General features: G+C 29.1%; 1 long non-coding RNA gene across 1 annotated transcript in view; it reads left to right on the top strand.

The window, feature by feature from the left end:
* Positions 1 to 16,543, top strand: part of LOC136990938 (uncharacterized) — a 70,794-nt gene that overhangs the window by 27,466 nt on the left and 26,785 nt on the right. Inside the window, exon 2 of the long non-coding RNA XR_010883127.1 lies at positions 6,452 to 6,563. This is a non-coding gene — a long non-coding RNA (uncharacterized lncRNA). The remainder of the gene's footprint in view (positions 1 to 6,451; positions 6,564 to 16,543) is intronic.

Consider the following 16,543-nt stretch of genomic DNA (forward strand, 5'->3'; position numbering starts at 1 on the left):
GTTAAGAATCAATAATCAAACTGAAGTTTCGAAGATTTGCATTGGAAGTAATGTAATTTGGGTCGTCAAGGTAAAAAAAAAGTCTTTAAACTGGAAGAAAGGCTGCAGAAGAGAATAAGTAATTAGAAATTAAAATACAACTGAATGAAACAATTAGGAATTAGAATATTTAGAGTAAAAGGAATATATTCTAGAATCTAGAATAGAAAAAACAAACAGAAACTAGAGAACTCTAGAAATTTTTAATCATATTTTAATTTAAAAAATCGGTTAATGTTACCTATGGTTCCAAAATGCCGGCTCGTCTCTGATTCCAGCAAATAGAAGAAGGAAAACAGTGGGGACGCACGTTCTAACCTAACCTAACCTAATCTAATAATTTTGTTGGTAATAATTATGGTAATTTATTAGAATAGGCTAGGTTAGGTTAGAACGTGGGTCCCCACTGTCTCTTTTCTTCTATTTGCTGGAATCAGAGACGAGCCGCCATTTTGGAACCATAGGTAACATTAACAAAAAAATCACATCACTTCCGGTTTATACCGGAAGTTTGGATATAGTTAATTGGGAGTCTCCGGTCACTAATCTTTCCACGTCTGCTCACGAATTTCATTTAACTAATTCTGTTTTCGAGAATAACGAAGACCAGACAGACAGACAGACAGACAGACATTGAGAATGTATAGGTCTGCAATTTGAAAATTGCAGCCCAATTAGAATAAATTCAAAAGGAGAATTAAGAACTAAAATAAACAACAAGGAACTAAAAAGAACTAGAGAAGAATAATTTGACTCGCAAGTTAAAAAACGGTTTCTAATTAGAGAAAACTGGAAAAATATTGTAAATACAGCGAAATAAAGTTAGAACATGAGGTAAATTTTTTAAGAAAGACAGAAAATCATTAACTAAACTCAAAAGTTGAAAAACGTAATACTGGAAGAAATTTAATTCGGACCGTCAATTTAAAAATGGTACCCACTAATTAAACAAAGGCTGAAAAATTATATATACATCCGATGACTTTAATCAAAAAATTTCTTCTTTTATAATTTACAAGAAACGAAGTAAGATGATTTAACTCATTTCTAATTCTTTAAACAAACGGACATACATACAGACAATAAGAGATTCTGTCTGACGTGATCGTACAATTAATAATTCTAAAAGAACTATAACTTATCTTTAGTTGAACTGTAAATGGAAACCATGTAAAAGTTTAGTTATTTTATACTAATTACCATGTGTCAAGGGGTGAAGTCACGCGACTAAGTAGGGTTTTATGGTAGCCTAGGGTCCTAGAGAATAAGTATAAAAACTTGGTGCAGATCGGTGAAAAGAATTGTTACTGTATAGAACAGATGCACAGACAGACAAACATTCTATTACATGTATGTATAAATAGAATGTTTGTATGTCTGCGCATCTGTTCTATATATAGACGGAAGGCAGGGCAAGACTGAGTAGTTAAGGAACTTTCATATTTTTTTTAATTAACTACTTAAACCGGAGACATTAAATACTCAAAGATGTTTATTTCAACTGCAATCAACAGAAAATCTTTTCTTCTTCTTCTTCTTTTTCGCATGTTTATGAAATGATATCAAATACCCAATTTACGATGCAATATAGGATAAGCGTGATATGTTTTGAGATATATGGAGTGGTTCAAATTTAATTTACTTTCATAATGCTCAAGTGTGGTTATCATCTTCTTCATCATCATATGTGCCCATTGGTAACGTACTACACAACGCATTCAACCTTCCTTTCAAATAGAACTTAAAAATCCACTATAAAGACATTCGGTGTCGAGAGAAACATGAAATAACCCCGTTTTGTTTCACGCAACACTCCTCCATTTTGAAGTCCTGCTTAAACTCTGGTAACAGTAGTATTTATAAAATATTTTCTACAGTTGCTTGAAGCTAAAAGAGTTCTCTACTGATAGAAGGAATTAAGAGAATTAATAAACCTTACATTACTTACATAAGAGTGTTTTTATAAACGTAACACACTACATCAACAGGTAATTTTTGACTGTCGATCGCATTTGCCTCCATAGACGAAAAACACCGAGCAACTACAGCAATTTTACGTCTTACTACAATGTTACAGTATTTATTAAATGAAATGCAGTCCTCCACTTGCTCTACCTTCCCCACAATTTTTCTTTCTTTCTTGAAAGTCGTGGGTTCGGTTCTTATCCAGAATCTCGTATTTCTTCCTTCCATTCTCGAGGGAAGTGAAGTAAAGTATAAAATATATTTACTTAATTTCATTTTATTTCTAAAAGTGTCATATTTTTACACGGAGAAATTATTTATTTATGTTTTTTCGTGTGTATTCGTGACACGAATGATACAGCTCACGTTTATAAAACTTATATTTAACATGATTCAATTCTTTTCGTCCATTCACCGGAAAATATTATGATATGTCACTTTTGGGGTTATTTTATTCGAAAAAGATCTAAGAGGAGAAGATGAAAAACATCAAGCAAATCAAGTGAAGTGGAATAAAAGTTTGTATCAATCTGTTTATGATAACGTCAAGTTGCAAGTATTTTTAAGTCATTGCTCATATCAAATATTTAAATGGAGAAGATATTTTTGGTTAAAGTATATCTTATATATCACTATTTGTGTGTCAAATATGAGCCACTTTAAAATTTAACAAACAAAATTCGCTCTCCACTGAATATTATGCAAATCAAATATACAGATATTTTTCGTTTTGCATACTTATTAAAAAATATATATATATATATATATTGCAGTCGCTAAGTAAATTTATAAGTTGGGAAATTTATTTTTTAAAATTAAAATATAAATTTTGTCATTTTCGATAAGTTTCTTCCAGTAATATTAACATTTTATGATAAAATACTCAGATACGGAGATACAGAAAGACGTGGGTTCGGTTCTTGGTGATAGTATTTTCGGCCTCGGTTGAGAGAAACACTACTATTTTTATCTTATTAAAGTGAATTAATATTTTGGTTTATTTTCATCTCAAACGAGAATCGAACCCACGTCTTTATTTAATATATTTTGATACGTAAATTCGATTCAGTAATATGATAATTTTCTACGATAACGAATGGGATTCTTACATTTTTACTGTCTCAAGTTCACTCTTACATATGACTTCATCTTATTTAGGAATAATTTATCCTTCTAAGAGAGCCGAACCCATGCCTTCTTTTAATAATACGTGTATGAATGCTCTGACATAACGGGAACTTTCTACTAATGAAATCCTTACAGTCGAACTCGTGTCTTATCAGATAACAGAAGTCTCAAAAGTTGTGAGTTCGAATTTATTCTGAGACGTTACTAATAATTACATAGGAACCGAACCCACCGAATCCTTTAGTAAAATGATGTTTTAAAGTAAAACAGAGATTTATCTTCATTTGAACTCGATTTCTTCCTATTCTCTCTAAAGACGTGGGTTCGGTTCTTATATAGAAACCAAACACTGATTTCTGCGTTTAATTTTCATTACAATTTACTTATTTATTAAGAAAATTGTCTGAGTTATTATTTAATTTCTAACGTGTAACATTTCAAAAGTTTCTAATTGAATTACGCCAATTCTTACGTCTCGACTTTTTTTCAGTACAAAACAGAATTTAGATTAATAATTAAGTTATTTAAATTAATTTTAAATAATATTTTAACATATAAAAATTTTATAAAGCATAATATTAAATGGTTAAATTTACCTACGGTATACAAAATGGCGGCTCGTCTCTAATTCCAGCAAACAGAAGAAGGGAAACAGTGGGCACGCACGTTCTAACCTAACCTAACCTATTCCAATTATTAGCACCCAAATTATTAGAATAGGTTAGAACGTGCATCCCCACTGTTTCCCTTCTGTTTGCTGGAATTAAAGACGAGCCGCCATTTTGTATACCACAGGTAAATCTAACTTATTAAATATACATATATATATTTAAAGAAAATTAGATTGTATAAGAATATGGAACAGGTAATTCATAGAATATGCAAATAACATTTGGGTGTTAAGCTGTTAAAGAATTCTCAAATCACCAGAAGAAAAACTTAATATTGTTTAATGCATATAAAAGCAAAAGAATCGTCAAATTTAAGAATTTTTTCCAAAAATATTGCTTTGTAAATCCGCAAAAATTTTTACCAATGTCGACACTGACAGGAGGAGAATACAACAAAACTTCTAAAAACACACTTTACATGACACAGAAAAAAACAAAGAAAATCCATTTTACTAAAATACCTTTAGGGGAAAAAAAGAAGATAAAGTAAAAAAAAATAAATCAAATAAAATTTTTAAAAATATCTTGAAATCGAACTAAAATAAATAAATAAATATTACTTTCTCCGCTGTTATATATAACAGAGGAAAAGTATGACCCTCCCACACCCTCGAGGTCTCGTGAGTCCAAAAATGTAAAAATATTTGGGGGTCAAAAAATGACTCTCCAAAATTTTTACATTTTTGGACTCGGGGGTACACGAAACGTCGAGAAATGAAAAAAAATTGAGTGTTTTTTTCTGTATTAATGGATGGATGTTAGTGTGTGAAGGGGGCACGATTTTGTTTACCTTGTTTGAAGCTTAATAACTCGTGTGCCTTTTGTCGAAAATTTCTGAAACTTTGCAAGGAGGTTTGTCTACTAAAGGGATTGAAGGTGTTAAATTTCGGTGGTTAAAGGTCAAGGGGTGGGGAGATAGATGGTGTCACGTGTCATATCTCGAGTGGAGTCAGACTTAATGAAGATTTTACTCGTTATTCGCATTTACAATTTTTTTAAAATATAAAACTCGTCTTTATCCTCAAAATTAAACCTTTTATAATAATTAATAATATAAAAAGTTTTTAATAGAATATCATAACAGATGGCGAAACACATAATTTTCAATTTTTTGCCTGGAAAGTTAAGCAACTGTTGCTGGATTATTATTATTTTTTTATTGATTCTTGCGGTTGATTTCATAACATTTTAATCAAATTTTAAATAATATAAGACTAAGATTTGATAATATAATAATTTAATGTTAAATAAAGTAAACAGAATTTATTAAAATTTCAATTTTTAAGTTTATTATTTGATTAAAAATATTATTTTTTTAATATTTAATTTATGAAAAATGAAGAAAGTAATGTTTTTACAAGCTGAAGTACTCGGTTTTCATTACAGTATTATACAAAATATTGATTAAAATAATGTTTTTATTATGAAGATATTAACAAAAATTTAATATCTACAAATATTATAAACATCAAAAGAAAATTCTTCTATTTAACTTCATTATAAGCACTTTAATCTCTGTGTTTTAATCATTAAATTACCCTTTTATATAAACATTTTTTAAAAAAATTTTTAATAAAATGCTTGTAAAATATTCAAGTTTTTTCTAATTTTTTTAAGAAAAATATTCAGAAATTATTATGTTTTTAAAAAATATTTTCTTCTCTTCAACCTTATTTTAAATACAGGTTGAACCTCATTAAAGATTAGGTGTTCAGATTCCTCTGTTGAAAGTACTATTAGGAAAATCTCAAATACGCTATAGCACACTGTCCTCAATATACAGTTTTGATATTCAGGAAAAAATATTACTTAAAAATTCAGCCAGTAGGGTAAGCTTTGGCGCTGCTATCTACTTAATGTACATTTAGCGATTCCATTAATGCGGAAATTTGTTATAAAATGTACGCAATATGCAAACTAAGGCGACGGCAGCGCCGAAGTTTTCTCTAGCGGCTGAATTGTTAATTAAAATAACTTTTTTTGAGAAAATCGAAACTGCACAGTCAGGACAGTATTTAAACCAAATTTGATTGACATTTGCTCAACAGTTGTTTCTACACAGAGCTCTAAACACCCACTCTTTAAGGTCACCCTGTACTTCTATTATTATTGTAAATAATTTCATTAATTAATTTCTAATGAAAATATGATTAAAAGATTTTAAATTTCGAAAACAATGAATAAGTATCGTTAATTTTCATGTAAAATATCGACGAGAAGTCGTTAACAATACGTTAATACTTGTATACCTTGTGCATGCGAATGAATATTTTTAGATGTATTAAAAGGAAATTCATATCCTGTTTATATTTTTAGACGAAAAAATGTAAAAAATAATAAATAAATAAATATTATTGAAAATTTTTAAATATATTGAATTAAGCGGGTGATGTCTCGAATATAATTAACGTTACTGTATTAATAAATTTCAAGTATTTAAATATAGTATATTTATAAATATCTAATGAGAGAAAAGAATTATTTATTCATATTTTATTCTATTTTTGATAATATAATGTTATGCAAATTTAAGAATTTAGAAAGAGATTTGCATGTTTTATTTAATTTGGGAGATGAATAATAAATTTTTATTGTTTTATTTCAATTATTCTTTAAGTGGAATTATTCAGAAATTGTTATTCTTGCAGGAACGAATAGTATTGATGTCAGTGAGAATGCAATCGGTCAAGGGCAATTCATTGATCAAGACTGCAACGATTTTTATCTTCAGTCATATACTTCTTCGAGGGAGTGAATAAAGTGAGTTAACTGACTTCTATCTTCATCCCTATTGTTCTTTACTTGCATTTTATATAACAGTATTTCATTTCTACTGTTATTCATAGCTATTACCTGTATGCAATGTATTCGTTATAAAAATCAAAGTCTAACGAGCAATTATTTATTGTGACATCATCATAATACCGGACTGCAATTTTTAATCATATTTTCAATTTATTTACTTTAAAATATATGCTTTCCACCTTAAATTAATAGTGGCTTTCCCCTGTACATCATACTTTTCCTTTAACAATAGAGTCGTGCCAGTTATCTATCTAACACATTTTAGGGGAAAATTTTTGAATTGAAATAACGTGACTTCCTGTCTAGAACGTAAGTTCGTGTGTATATATATATAGTTAATTCGAGCTGCCCTTAAGCTTTCCATATCTGATCTTGACTTTTATATAACTCCATTCTCGAAATTCAGGACAGACAGACAGTGGACAACAGTGGCAATTTATAGGTCTACAATTTTTTTCAAATTGCAGCCCAATAATTATAGAGTGTATAGTGTAGTTTATATACGTATTCCAGTATATAGATCACTGTGTATTCTAACTCATAATACAGTGGCACGTTATAGCTTCATGAACCCAGACAAATTTGAATTAAGGACCCCATGTACATACAATGTTGTCTTCAGACGTTTTTGTTTGAGGGAATTTTTGGAGATATATTTTCTTTTAATAGATTGGTTTGGGGCCTCGAACAAAAGGAGGCCCGTTTTGCCCAAAGGATTACGTGCCACTAACATCTTACAGTGATCTGTATGCTAAAGATCACTTTTATAGAAAAAAACACTATAGCCTCTAGTAAATGTATCATAGAACAATATCCTAGAATTTACAGTAATCTGTACGATAAGGATCTAACACATAATAGTCATACAAGATGTACAGTACTTGATGTATTAATAAATACAGTAATGTACACTAGTTTCTGTAAATGTAATACTATAGTATAAATATAATCATTGTACGGTACAATACACCATTATAGAATTTATGTTACGGTATTTTATACGAGTTTATTGTATATATGGTATTGCACGAACTTATGTATTGTATTTTCATGGCTTATTTTACAATATATTACGTTACGCTTTATATATATAATGTATTTAAGATCGTTAATAATGCAGTAAATTTTTTACAAACCCATTTTAGTAGCCTGTTATACTCTAAAGGTTTTTATAAAGTATAAGATAGCTTTATTTATCAAATACGCGGATTACTAAATACTTAGGAGTATTGTTCTTCTATAGCATCAACCGTAACATGGAATTTATAGATCGAAAGTATCGATTTGTATTGTTGTTTATTCGTACACTGTTTTTAGAATTTAATTACAGTATTCTATTAATATTTAATAGCATTAATTAAATACGTAACAAAGTTTACTCCATTAATTTTTCAAGGACGTTTCAAGAAATCCCGTATATGTTGGGCCCGTCTCTCATCATCCCGCCACCCCATGGTGGTTCTGACGGCCGACGGTTAAACCACTAAACACTGGCAGTTGGTCGTGGGTTCACACTTCACCAATGGGCTGGTTACGCGGAGTTTTCCGTATTTTCCTCGCGTGCCTAACATTCCCCTTAACAGATCGCTCATGTATTGTATTGACTAATTCAATCAAGTTCCATTGTGGGTCCGGTAGAAGCCATGCAAAAACAGTATTCCAATAATTATATTTATTTATTATAGTATATATTTACGTTTGAATATTTGAAAATAACGGATTTATTTCAATTGTTATATTATAAATAACATTAATTCCAATTCTATCAATTTATTTTAATCTTTAAAGAAATTTTATCAATTTATTCATGCATATTTCTCTAGAAATCTTCCAGACAAGGACATAAAAATGTAAAATTTAGCACTTTACGCTCTTCAAAAGTAATTGAATTTAGAATTTGTATGATCAACTGAATACATTTACATGATTGACATCTTTACGACAATCAGTACTTAAAGTCAGCAGGAAAATATTCTGAATTTTATACATCAAAAGCGATCATTTTATACAGAGATTTCATTACAAATTTGATAGGAAATAAATTATTTTCTGCTTTTATAAACTTTCCTTTCAGTTTTGCTAAAATCTAGCTCTTGTAAGTCATTGTATAACAACAATTTAGTAACTTGTTTCAGCTTACAACCGCAGATTTTGATAAATAACTTATATATAAAGGTATATATATCATATAAGAAGAGATACAATATATTGGTACGTCCCGAAAGTGTAGACCTGTCTGGCAATTCTCTATATTCAGAATCAGATTGTGTTGGATAATCTTTAATTCCGATAAACCAACTCCCTTGAGTGTTACCATTGGTGTTATCTGGAAACGGAAACATTATTTTATATAAGTTGATACATAGAGGATTTAGAACAATGTTAGAACGGGGAAACGTCAGATCGACTTTATATCAGAGATTTTTTGTTGACAGAAAATAACAGAGGATAAGAAAAGATATATTGTTTATGATAGAAATCCTTTAGAAAAGCAAAACAAGTTTATGTTGGATTTTATTTTATTATTATTCTACGATTTCTTTTCAACATTTAGATTTAAAACCGTTTAATACTGTTTGTTTTTTCGTAATCTACTCCTTAATCGCTATTAAATTTGAAAAAATTGTAGACATAAAAATTCCCACTGTCGTCCGTCAGTTTGTCTATCTTTCCTTAGTCTCGAGACAGACGTAAGACGAGAGAAAATATGGAGACTTTAGGGGCAGGAGGCCCCGATTAACTATATATATGTATACACGGAAGTCACGTTATTTCAATTCAAAAATGTTCTCGTGAAAGGTGACTGGCACGACTCTTATTGTTAAAGGAAAAATGTGATGTACAGGGGTAAGCCACTACTAATTTGAGGCGGAGAGCACATATTTTAAATGAAATAAATTGAAAATATGATTAAAAATTGCACTCCGGCATTGTGGCAATGTCACAATAAATAATTGCTTGTGATCTTTATCTTCCAACGAGTGTAAGTAGAACTTGTGTGAAAGTACAAATTAAAAGAAGAAGGAATTTATGAACAAAATAGATGTCAAATTAAAAAGTGCACTTTTTTCCTTCAATTTAATTGGTAATCCTCTATTCAATGCTGTCTAGAGAGAGAGATTTAGCGGTCCAAATTCAACCAAATCTAGTATGGTGGCACTTCAAGGCATTTTTTAAAATAAACAATTAATATCAAAATTCGCTACTGGGGGTGTTTTGGCGCTGAAGCAACATTTTATTTGTACAAGACACTACTTTACAAAGACCATAGTAGTGAAGGGGATAGTCTACTACTCAATGTGGTTCCCTATTCTGAAAGCGATGAACAGTGTTCAACGGCCAACTATAATTGACACTTCTTCAAAGTTGCCAAATTTACAACGTGTCCTCGATTAGTTTCCAGAGATGCAACTGCTCTTTAGTTGCTTGAAGTACGAAAAGTACAATAGTAGCGAATTTCGGTACTAATTTCTTTATTATAAAAATGTCTTCCGGATGACCCGAAATGAATAAATTACAGACATTTCTCTCAAAAAGTATTATTAATAATATCCAAAGAATATTTAGAATATAAATCTATCGATACATTAAGAAAAGTTAGAATATATACATTTTTATTTTGCATATCTACGTCTAAAATAATAGATTTTATTTAAATTCTGTTAGAAGTTTAATTAATTTAATTAAAAATTTTAAAAAATAGATAAGTAAATAAATTGTAATGCAGTTTATTAAAGATTTAATCCTATTTAATGACAGTATTAAAACTTCTATCCGAAGTTGTTATTATTCAAATGAAAGTAAAACACTTCAAATACTTACATTGCTTAGCCAATGTTATATTCAATACTTTAATAATTTCTGTTTATCTTGATTAGAATCACAAGAATTTCTTAAATGTAAATATACGACTTAATATGAATTTTCTCTGCTTGAAGATAAACATTTACAAAATAAAATGTAACTATTCGAATTATTTTTGAATTTTAACATACAGGTAAAAATTAAATCAAAGTATTTCATCAAAATTCTAGTAAAGTTTAAAGAAAAATGAAAGTATGTCACATTTTATTCTCTAAAATTAAAATTATATTCGAATTAATGGAAGTAAATCATATTCTACGATAAATAACAAAGGGGGGATGGAGAAAAAAACCTCTTTTAACCGACGTAAAGATATATAAAATAGAAAGCAATAACATAAAAATTTTATTGAATTCGAACAAGAAAATACAACATCAGAAAGTTGAAAAATTTCAAAGCTATTACAACATGGGGAAAATCAATTATAAAATAAAAGTCTAGACAATCGAAAAAGAAATCAAATATCTTTATTTGTAAAAGTTGTATAAAAGAAAATGTCCAAGAAATTTTTCTATTTTGTTGAAAGCTCAAAAAATAAATAAACTGACAAACGATACAGAATTTTTTTAAATATTTCATACAATAATTTTAATTTAAGTCGCGAAAATCATTAGTTTCAATGCTCACAATTTGCTTCTAACAATAGTTTTTTTTTTTTGTATATCATCTTTATTTTTCTATATTTTTGTGTTAAAATTTTTATTAAAATCTATTTTTATTACATTATCGTCATCATCTTCAATTCTCACAATGACAACAATAAGTAATCTAATGACGATGTTGGTGATAAAGTTAGTTGCAATGATGATGATGCTTGTGATGATGATGCATTTTAACACATTGCATCACTTTATAGCCATTATAATGTGTTCTAATGCATCACCTGTTGACTACGATAACGGTAGATATAGTGGTAATGACAACGATGACACAATATAATTTAATAATCATCATAATAATTACAATTATAGCAGATATATTATGCTCAAATGACGATAGTAGTAATCACTGCGAAATTAAAGCTCTGATGGTTTAATTAATTGAGGCAACGCAAAACACGGGGATCAGTTAAGAGGGTCCCTCTTGAGAGGATTTTTCTATGGGAAGTACCCCTATTTAAGTGTTAAACACGTGAATGAAACTGAAAACTCCACGCTGAAACAACGTAATTGAATTATAGTGATAATGATAAAACAAGATCCAGTAATGTTGCTGATCATGGTAATGACTAGAGAAAGGGTTTGATATTAGTCTCTTATCTACAATTTCAGTACTTTTAACTAGCTAAAGTTCAAGATTTGGCTTTCTTTTAAGTGATTTAGCACGTATTTTTTCATTTCTAATCGTATAAATTGATCCATTATAATTACACGATCCTCACGTCTTAGTTACTGTTTGCACATCTCATCCCTCTAAAAGTCTTTCTGCATAATTCGTATGCATTTTTTAAATAATTTTGGAACTTTTTTTTAAATAAAAATATTGCTGAATCAAGTTATTATTTTACGTGTCGTATAAATAGACGAAAATGCATTCTATGATGTAAAATTTTCTCATTGATTCCTCCTGATATTGATGATCGATAGAAGAATGTATTCCATGCAATAAAATCTTCATTGATGGAGCGCATATCATACACTCGTATGATTTTTACTAGAAATTTTTGTTCTTTTTTTTAAATTTTTTAAGTAAAATAAATAAATAAAAACCTGAAATATGTCTAATAATACAAATAAAATGTTTTTAGTCTAAATAAAAATTTTTTACAGATATTTATTACTTTCTACAAGAAGTTTCACGATACTTGAATGATTCAGAAAACAAAATACAGCATAAATTTAAACATTACTGCAGTACAATTTGCACAGGAGTTAGTTGCTTCAAAGGCCTCCATAACTGTGAGTGTCCTAGGGCCCCACATAAGTAAATCCAACTATATTTATCCTTTCACTCTCTTCCCTTCTTCAGCTTAGATTATTGAATAGGGCCTACACACCCTAATAATAATAAAATAGACATTAATGGAGCGCTTATTTGTACGAATGTTATTACACATTTTTAGAAGAAAAATAATAATAATAAATTTAAAATGTTTCTGAATTATATACAAACGTTTCCAACTTCTTACGAAAGATCTCACCATTTAGCATCGAAAATAATTTATATTAATATAGAACAATGAAAATTACATAAAAAACTTAATTATAATTGAACATCGAGCGATATTTTCTCACGTAATTAAAAATAAATTAGAAATTTAACTCTTAATGTATTAGAAATTGCTATAATCTTTATATAACGCGCATTATATAACACGGGGTATTAATTTCGAGCCTATTATCATTAAAATTGGAGATTAATGAGAATTAATTTTCTCGCAGGGAAGATAAAATTTAATAATAATTATTAACTATTTTTTTTTAAAAATTCTTTAAAAAACAACTCGAAATCTGGAACGAATTACGAGCAATACGATTTAATTCAAGTCGGTATACTTTAATAATGAAATTTGTTATTTTCCTAATTTTTATTAGGAAAAGCTTTTAGTCTAATAAATTTTTCGTTTATTCATAAAATTTCTTAAAAGCTTTTAATTATAACAACATAAAACATTTTTACTTTTAATATCGCTAATGTTCAATTAGTGTTATATATAAGTTTACGTATTATGCTACTTAAACTCAATGGCTCACTCGATGTTACTTTTATAATCATTTAAAAATAAAACTTTTACATAATTTTTTCCTTCATTTATTATTATTATTATAAAATTTAAAAGTTTAAACATTTATTTACTAAGAAATATTTTTAAATCTGTTTGTTTGTCTGCCCGCAAAATTTGTTTAAAAAATTAAATAAGGTAATTGTTTATAAATTTTGTTTTAGTCTTTAAGATTTTTATAAATTCGTCCGTATGTCTGAACGTTTTAAAACTGTTTTTCTTGAAGATAAAGTCGTAGAAATGTTATAAGTAACTTTAATAATAATAATAATATTATTTTAAAAATATATATATTGAATAAATTGTCTGATTCAAACCACAGTTGAAGAGAGAAAGTTTTTCAAGTTCTGTTACATCATACAGGGTTTGGTTTGTGAGAAAACATTTGAGGAAGAAAATTACAACAGATTTAAATTTCTTCGAATATATTTTCTGAGGGATTTTATGAAGAATTTCTCACAAATCCGGAGGAAGTGATGGCCAAACAGCGTGCTATTTTTAGATACGTGCATAATACTATATGGAAGCTGGAGATTTCCAGCATTATTGGCCACTCTAATCCATACATCAGTGATCAGGGGAGACGTTTTGAAGATAAAACAACCTAATCCTTCACGGTAAATAGCTAAATTACATTTACATTCTCATTTTCGAAGCTCAAAACCATCCAGTTCCAAGACAGAATCCAAATTGGATGTGACGTAAGAAAACTTCAAAGCTTTTCGTTCACCTCTTACATTATGGCTGAGATCAAAAAGATTTTAATAGTTCTTTTTTCATTTTACCCTTATAAAATAACATAATATTCACTGCTTTTCACAAAAATATGTAACATATCAGTATTGATGTTACATATTTTTGTGAAAAGCAGTGAATATTATTGAAAAAATATATGTAGACTTATATAATTTGATGAAGAGTAATCAGTTTCTTTTATGATAAAAAAATTTTAATTAAATTAAATTTTTATTAAAATATTTGAATAAAATTAAAATTTAGTTAAAAATATTCCTAACTTTTATTTGGAGTAATGGGAGAAGGCAGCGCAACACGTGCCTCTCGGAAGGACTTTCTATGAGAAACTGGCTCTTATTTGTGTGTTATACACGTGAAGAAAACCGGGAAAACTTTAAGAGCCTAGCCCTTGGTCAGGTTTAAACCCACGACCAGTACCCACTTGGCCATTTAGAATGGTAAATGAGATGTAATGAATTAAATGGATCAACTGTGGATCAAAATAATGAACAAAGATCAATTGTCGAATTACCAAATCTTATAAAATATAAATATATTCTTTTAAGTCTGTATTTAAACGTGTTATGTGCCTAAGTTTTTACATACAGAGTGCCCTTTCCTGTCAAGTAAACAATAATAAATTTAGAGGCGTAAGGCCTTAGACTAAGCTTGCTAAGTTTGTGTCAAATCTTATCCCGAGCTCATAGAAAAGACAGTTATTTTCTTTGACTATATGATGAATCAATTCATTAATTAGATTTCTTATTGGATCCTCGTAAGAAAATACAATTTTAAAGTTATTTTCAGTAATCGAGTTAGCATTCTCGTGTGTAAAAGTCCACAATGTCAGGTTTTAATTGAATTACAATCAATGAATTTTTCATCGTAATTAATATTTTAATGTTGTTTAAAACATATTTGATTATTTTGTTGATTTTTTTAATTATAAATTACAGAAAATTTTAGCCCCAAGTAATTATAGTTAAGCTTAATCAGAGCCTTTTACTGGTAGAGAGAGAGAGGCTAGAATTATTTTCTGAGGCCCTCAATACGTTTATTTAAATAAAATTTTACAAAAATTGAAGTTTTCTTAATATACAAGAAATGAAATAGAATGAATAATTTATAAGAAATGATCTTGAGGTCTCGTAGACGGGAGGCCCGTTCAAATAGCCTTTTTCATAGGAGTGAACACTGGCATTTTGGTCTCATCTATGGGCAAGTCACTGAGAATTTTTCGGGTTTTCTTGACGTGTATAACATCTAAATAGGGCCCAGTTTCCCGTATAGATCGTCCGTGTGTTACGTTGCATTATTTTAAAGTATAAAATACCCTATTAGATCAATAATGTATTGAATGTCGTATAGATGAGAGCAGATTTAATCAGGTAAAGTGTCTGTATGTTTTACATTACGTTCATCTTACAAGCAACCAAATACCCTTCTATTGTGTTACGTATGCTTCTGCACTTCTGCGTAAAAAATCTGTTAGGTGAAAAATTAGAGTGACAAGACATTGCAACTGTATCAATAATTTTTTAAAAAACATATCCATTATTACTTGTACGATTTTAGTTGATGTTAATATAGAATTATCATTTTTAAAATTAAATAAAAAAGTTTGTAATAAAATTCAGTAAATAATACAATTTAAATGTATTTTAAAATTGGAAAATAGTGACATTAGAATGAGATTAAAATTCATGACATGAATAACAAACACAGGTTGTTACAAGGGGGTTTACACATCAAATGTGCTCAGTGTCAGTACTCACGTGGATGGTGACGTTGATAAGTGTAAAGCTTTACTTGTAACGAAAGTTTTCCAAACTGTTTTTTGACAGTGGATTACAAATCAATGCAGCAGAAGTGGGATCACTATGTGGCTAGAATACACTAGATAAATCGAATAAAAACACATTACACAGATACATCAGTTCTTTTCAGATTATACGGTTTATATATATATAAAATAAATTCTAAAATTCTTGAAATAAAAATAAAAATACAACACTGTTCAATTCCATCTCAATCAGTTTTTATCGGATTTTACATCCTAAAACTCAAAATACGCTTTACAAATATAAATAATACATATTCCAATGCGTGTATACGGTATATTCATGTTTTAAGATTCTGTATTTTAAATAATCAATAAAAGATTATATAGAGATAAAATTTTATTTTATGTATAGCTATATAATAATAGTATATATTATTTATTTTAAAATGATAAAAAAAAGGATTATTTTATTTATTCTTTCTACCCTGTGGGCACCCACGGGTAGTCTAGTAGATAAAATCGTTGAACAGTGGTCGCGGGTTCGCGCTTCGTCAACAGGCTGGATTTTCAGGTTTTCTTCACGTATTCAGGTTGGCGAGGCGCGAACCCACGACCATCAGTGTTTGGCAGTTTTATTCACTCGGCACTGTGGCGCGTTATAGCTTCGTGGGGCCCGGGCGTGTTTGAATTACGGGGACCTCGTATACATTGTTTCTTATAAATAATTGGTTTCGGGCTTTTTGTTGGAGGAGACCCCAGGCAATTGTCCCTTTTGCCCATAGGATAACGCATTACCAACAGGTGGGCGAAGGGCCTGTTAGACGTGTTTAT

The sequence above is a fragment of the Centruroides vittatus genome, unplaced genomic scaffold (genome assembly GCF_030686945.1).
Source record: "Centruroides vittatus isolate TY-2023 unplaced genomic scaffold, ASM3068694v2 contig_1381, whole genome shotgun sequence".
NCBI lineage: Eukaryota > Metazoa > Arthropoda > Arachnida > Scorpiones > Buthidae > Centruroides > Centruroides vittatus.